The sequence below is a fragment of the Zingiber officinale genome, chromosome 3B, assembly GCF_018446385.1.
Source record: "Zingiber officinale cultivar Zhangliang chromosome 3B, Zo_v1.1, whole genome shotgun sequence".
NCBI classification, from domain to species: Eukaryota; Viridiplantae; Streptophyta; class Magnoliopsida; order Zingiberales; family Zingiberaceae; genus Zingiber; species Zingiber officinale.
Genome location: NC_055991.1, coordinates 65,289,296 through 65,296,608, shown reverse-complemented (window position 1 = coordinate 65,296,608; position 7,313 = coordinate 65,289,296).

Below are 7,313 nucleotides of genomic sequence, written 5' to 3'. Positions count from 1 at the left end.
TCAAAGCGTTAATTAAGGAATTTAATTTAAGTAATAATATTGAATTAAGGATTCGCGAGTGATCATAAGGAGAATTTTACTAATTAATATTTTCTCCGAAATTTAGGGATTTTTAAGGTTTTAAATGAATTGGTACGACATCATTTAAGGGAGATGGAATTATTTAAGGAAAACATCTAACACCTAATAAAAATTGGGAGAAGATAGTTGGTAATTACCCTAAGTTGGGGTTAATTTCCCTAAAAAACCTAGGTATAAAGGCTTGGTGGAGTTTCCTCACGCATGCACGAGCACAGGGCCTCCAAAATGTCGTCTCACTTCGTCCTCCATCCTTTGCTGATCTCGATCGGACATATCACCGAGCTCCGATCCCCGATCCCCGATCCAGAACCTCATTAGCTCGGTGAGTTCACGGGAGCCTCGCGAGCAAGTGTGAAGGGCAGCGGCGATTCACTGGCTGCTACGCTTGAGGGAAGGGCTTCAACAGGGAGACGCGGAAGGGAAGGCAAGTTCATACCCTTTATGAATGAGTGAGATCTGTGAGGTAAGGAGGTAGGAACTTGGAAGCGAGAATCATTTTCTTAGGTAAGGATTGGTGAAATGATTTATGAAAGGTTTCTATTCTGCGGAGTCTTATTTCGGTCATGATTTTGATGGGGTTTTCTTGGCTTGAATCGTATGGTTTCTGGGCTTTGTCACTGCATCCTATGTTTTTGGATGGAGTTTGAGTTTTTGGTGGGTTATTTCTTAGTGGATTTCGTGGATCTAGCTTGCCTGTGAATGAGATTGTACTCGATTTTACTCTAAGATTTTACTGATGTGAATCGAAGGTTCATTGAAATGTTTTTGGAAACGTGGATTGAGTTCGCCCGCCACAATCTTGCTCGATTAAATGCCTGAATGGGTTGTTGAGGGGAGAACTGGTGTCATTTTGATTCTGGAATAATTTGAGTATGAAGCATGGTGTGATTTCTCTGTGGTTGCTAAGAGGTTCGAGTATGAATTGGGTTTCCACAAAGTTTTGCTAAGATTTGTGACCGAAATGGATTTCGTTTGGTTCTTCTTGTTCTTCTTGTTAAATTGATTCCGGGATCCTGCTTCTGGTAGCCTTGGTTAAATGGGATGATGATGAACTTGATTCTTTGCACATCTGGGAACATTATTAGGATTTACTATGTTATGGCTCTGTACTAAAGCAGCTATAGTTCTGTTCTCCTTTACAGTCTTGGTTTCTTCTGAGTGATTTCAGATTTCTTGATTAATGTTAGAGCCGTTTGGTATTTGGTAGCGTGTTAGATAGCTATTGTAACACCCATAGGATCCCTAATGATTTCATATGAATTGTTGCATGATTAGAATATGCCTTATGTGGATTTTCCCAAAATAAAAGAAAAATAGAACTAAAAAGAGGCATGACCAAGGTTTGAACCTTGGACCTCTTAGCAAGTGGTTTTAGGTAATAACCAGTAGCCCCAGCAGGGGTGTGCTGTTATAAAAGAGAGAGGAATTATAGTTAAAGGTAGGAAAAGAGAAGACTCCCTTTCACTATGAAGGAAAATTTTAAGTTTTCTTCTTCTTCTTGCAATGAGAAGTTGGTTTTGCCTTCTTCCTTCATGGAGAATAAATAGGAAAATGGGAAAGGAAAACTTCATTTTTGCTTCCCTCTTCCTCATTCCTCCTCCTCTCCACCGAAATCAAGCCACCCTTCCTCACCATTGCCGAACCAAGCTAAGGTCTCCTTCCTAGGATAGTTTCATGAAGCAAGGGTATTCTCTTAGTAAATCAAGCGAGAGGAAGTAAGTATTTCCCTCACCTGCAATACAAGTAGCTTCGTATGTTTTTATGCTTAAAGTTTGCTTGAAAACTAAGGTCTTGCCTTACATGTTTCGGCCAAGGAAGAATAAAAAGGGTTAGATGAAATTTAGGATCTAACCATGCTTGTTTATGACTTCACATGATATGTAACCTACTATATGATGCTAGTTAAATGTTTTCATGCTTTAGATTGCACAAGAAGTTAGAATGATGCTTTAGGGTTTCGGCCAAGGAAGAATAAAAAGGGTTAGATGAAATTTAGGACCTAACTATGCTTGGTTATGACTCCTCATGATATGTAACCTACTATGTGATGCTAGTTTAATGATCTCATGCTTTAGGTTGAATGAAAAGTTAGATCCATGCTCCTAAGATTTCGGCCAAGTAAGAATAAAAGAAGGTAGAGGAAATTTAGGACCTAACTATGCTTGTTTATGACTTCTCATGATATGTAACCTATTATATGATGCTAGTTAAATGTTTTCATGCTTTAGGTTGCACAAGAAGATAGAATGATGCTTTAGGCTTTCGGCCAAGGAAGAATAAAAATGGTTAGATGAAATTTAGGATCTAACCATGCTTGTTTATGACATCACAAGATATGTAACCTACTATATGATGCTAGTTAAATATTTTCATGCTTTAGGTTGCACAAAAAGTTAGAATGATGCTTTAGGGTTTCGGCCAAGGAAGAATAAAAAGGGTTAGATGAAATTTAGGACCTAACTATGCTTGGTTATGACTCCTCATGATATGTAACCTACTATGTGATGCTAGTTTAATGATCTCATGCTTTAGGTTGAATGAAAAGTTAGATCCATGCTCCTTAGGTTTCGGCCAAGTAAGAATAAAAGAAGGTAGAGGAAATTTAGGACCTAACTATGCTTGTTTATGACTTCTCATGATATGTAACCTATTATATGATGCTAGTTAAATGTTTTCATGCTTTAGGTTGCACAAGAAGATAGAATGATGCTTTAGGATTTCGGCCAAGGAAGAATAAAAAGGGTTAGATGAAATTTAGGATCTAACCATGCTTGTTTATGACTTCACATGATATGTAACCTACTATATGATGTTAGTTAAATGTTTTCATGCTTTAGGTTGCACAAGAAGTTAGAATGATGTTTAGGGTTTCGGCCAAGGAAGAATAAAAAGGGTTAGATGAAATTTAGGACTTAACTATGCTTGGTTATGACTCCTCATGATATGTAACCTACTATGTGATGCTAGTTTATGATCTCATGCTTTAGGTTGAATGAAAAGTTAGATCCATGCTCCTTAGGTTTCGGTCAAGTAAGAATAAAATAAGGTAGAGGAAATTTAGGACCTAACTATGCTTGTTTATGACTTCTCATGATATGTAACCTATTATATGATGCCAGTTAAATGTTTTCATGCTTTAGGTTGCACAAGAAGATATAATGATGCTTTAGGGTTTCGGCCTAGGAAGAATAAAGAGGGTTAGATGAAATTTAGGATCTAACCATGCTTATTTATGACTTCACATGATATGTAACCTACTATATGATGCTAGTTAAATGTTTTCATGCTTTAGGTTGCACAAGAAGTTAGAATGATGCTTTAGGGTTTCGGCCAAGGAAGAATAAAAAGGGTTAGATGAAATTTAGGACCTAACTATGCTTGGTTATGACTCCTCATGATATGTAACCTACTATGTGATGCTAGTTTAATGATCTCATGCTTTAGGTTGAATGAAAAGTTAGATCCATGCTCCTAAGGTTTCGGCCAAGTAAGAATAAAAGAAGGTAGAGGAAATTTAGGACCTAACTATGCTTGTTTATGACTTCTCATGATATGTAACCTATTATATGATGCTAGTTAAATGTTTTCATGCTTTAGGTTGCACAAGAAGATAGAATGATGCTTTAGGGTTTCGGCCAAGGAAGAATAAAAAGGGTTAGATGAAATTTAGGATCTAACCATGCTTGTTTATGACTTCTCAAGATATGTAACCTACTATATGATGCTAGTTAAATGTTTTCATGCTTTAGGTTGCACAAGAAGTTAGTATGATGCTTTAGGGTTTCGGCCAAGTAAAAGAAATAAAAGGGGTTAGAGGAAATGTAGAAACCTAACTATGCTTGTTATAATTCCTCATGATAAGTAACCCACCATATGATGTTAGTTTCAAGGTTTCATGCTTTAGGTTGTTAAAAGAAACCTAGACACATGCTCATAGGTTTCGGCCAAGGCTTGAGCATTAGGGTTAGAAACTTCTATATGCTTACCAAGAGTCTCACTTGCTATGCTATGTATGGTGTAAAGGTTTCATGCTTTAAAAAAAAAAGAATAGAGTCATGCTTACATGTTTCGGCCAAGACATGGAAACTATGTTAAGGAGCTACCTAGGGTTCCAAGGGGCCTCACATGTCATGCTAAATACTAGAAGAGATTAAGATATTGATTCCATATTGTTATGTTGCTTGAAAACCCATGATTCATGCTTATATGTTCCTTATAATATGATATGAATTTCATGTCACCATGTTAATTGATATGTGCACTTATGACATCATGTTATGCTTACCCATGATATATTATATGTATGGGCACTTATGCCATCATGATATGCTTTCTTATGACATGCCATATGATATGTGCACTTATGCCATCATGTTATGCTTACCTATGATATGTTATATGTATGTGCACTGATGTTATCATGTTATGTTTTCCTTATGACATGCCATATATTATGTGCACTTTATACCATCATGTTATGCTTATGTAAGGCTTATGTATGATGAAAAGCCTAAGAGATGCTTCCCTTAAGTTGGGATTAAGAGCACTCTTCATAATATGACAAGAACATGATATGCTATGATATGACAAGAACATGATATGCTATGATATGACAAGAAACATGATATGCTATTTTACTTTTGTATGGCTTGTACCGGGGATGAGCTCCTAAGTTGCCCCTAGGTCGATGGTCAAAGAAACGGGCCTAGTAAAAAGGGATGGGCTCCTAAGTTGTCCCTAGGTCGATGGTCAAGGAAACGGGCCTAGTTCCTAGGAGGTTCAAGATTAGCTACCTTGGATCTATTTAGGATATGCGTAAATTCATGTATGTGGTACAAAGTCGGGCCCTCATGTTGAGATTATGTTTAAGTACCTATATGATATATGTTTTCAAAAGAACATCTTGCATCTACTCATTTCATGCTATAAGTTAGATGTTTTCAAAAGAACATCTTGCATCTACATGTCTCATGATATATGATTTCTTATGCTTTAGAAGAATGCTCTATGGATAAAATTCATGTTGTGTGATCTTTATGCTTTAAAAAAAAAAATGCTCCCTTGAGATATGTTTATGATGCCTAGATGAATATGCTACTACCTTTTGATTATGCTCTCATATGTTATGCTTATGCTCTTTTGAGATATGCCTATGATACTTAAATGAACATGTCACTACTCTATGACTAGTTTATGATTTATGATTTTGTGAGTAGGAAAGGAACTTACTAAGCCTATGTGCTTATAGTTTTATGTTTTCCTTGTACTGTAGAAAAGGATAAGAAATGGCTACACTAAGAGGAGCAGCAGGAAGGGCGAAAGATGTGTGTGGCAGTGGCATGGTGGAATAGATCCATTTGTGTTTCAAAACTTATATATATCTAAGTTGTGCATGTGAAACATGTTTTGACTTTATGCTTATGCTTTTGATAATAACTTGAGCTCGTATGGATAGTTTATGCACTTATGTTCTTCTTGTTAATATGCTTATGATATCATGAATCATGTCTCAAATGGTTGATATTAAATAAAGTTATATGCATGAATACTAAGATGTTCACATGTTATGTTAAAGGAATAGCTTGTTAGCATGTTTAATATGTGATATGATTATATTGTTCACATATCATGTTTAGTTAATATGCATATGATCAAATTGAATTTTAAACCTCGCTTCCGTTGCCATGATTTCATATGCATATATATGTGTGTATGTATGATTCAAGTAAGTAACCCCGTCCCTCCCTTAAGGTAGTAGAGGGTTGGGCGTTATAGCTGTTCTGTGGGGTGTGGTTCCATGTACCAATGCTGGGTTTTGTTTTGATTGATTAGTATTTGTTGTTTGAGTTGTCGAACTCTTGCAATTGAGTTATTTGATACTTGCATGATGTTGCTCTGTTAATTTAATGTAGTTACTTCATCTATTTGCTTAGGAGATGTAGAATTATGAAACAACTAGAAATATTGCCTACAATTTTATCATGCACAAACAGATTTTTATATGCTCTAGATATCCCATGCTATATATGAATGTAGTTAGTGAAAGAACCGGACAGTAGGTTGATATTCTATTCCACTTGTTAGTTGTGGATTTCTAAAGTATAAGTTGTATCTATTTGTTGTTTTTATTCTGTTATTATACCGTGAGTTAACTTGTGTAGTTTTTGATTTATGGAGGTAAATTCTCATGTGGATTGGAACTTAGTATAGTGCAGTAGGGATGTAATTATTATATCTCTTCACCATGATGCAAATTTTCATTAGATTGTCCTTGTACAGATAATTGATTAGAAGATGAATTGTCATGGCTGATTGTTCACTTATGAGGATGCATGATTTCATGGTTTTGTTCAATATAAAAATGGTTATAGAATGAATGGAATAGAAAGGGCATGTTCAACTGATACAGAATAATAAGGATAGATTATGTCTTTCTTTTTTTTTTATGTAGCAAATAGGGTGAGTATGAGCATATCTGGTAGCAGTATAGGATGGGTGACCCGGGATGAGCTCCGGAGAGGGCCCATCCAAACTTAACTGATAATTTATTGTTAGCTTCGGCTATATGACTGACTGCATGTTCTCTAGGAGGTACCTCTAGGATCATGGGACTGTTGTGTAACACCCACGAAATGCTAAGCTATACCTAGGAGTATTTTTCTCTAAAATAGAAGAATAAAAGAAAGAAAGAGAAAAATGGAAAAAAATAGAAACCAAAATAAAAAGAGGTGAGGTCAAGGATTGAACCTTGAACCTCCTACAAATGATAGAGTTAAATTGGTGCATAGAACCACTAGAGTAATGAATGATATGTGAATAGAAAAGAATGAAAATGTTAGTAAAGGTGAGAAGATGGTTAAGTAAAGGAACAAGAGAAAGCCAAGTAGCTTACTTTCTTTTCCTCTTGGTTAAGAGGAGGAGCAAGCAAAACACAAGTTGCTTGCTTCCCTCCTTCTCTCTATTTTCGTGGAATTAAAGGAATAAAGAAGATAGAAGGGTTAAGGGGGATGAATGAAGGCATGTTCATTACATAGGAAATAAATAGGATGAAGAGAAGAAAAGACAAGTGATTAATCCTTCCTTCTTCTTCCTCCTCTTCCTTTTCTACTTCTTCTTTTCCCCACCGAAACCAAAGTGTTCCTCTTCTCATTTCCAAAAGCTAAGCTAAGGTTTTCTCCCTAAGAAAACTAATTTACAAGGAGGAGCTTTCAAGATCTACCCTTTTCAAGCAA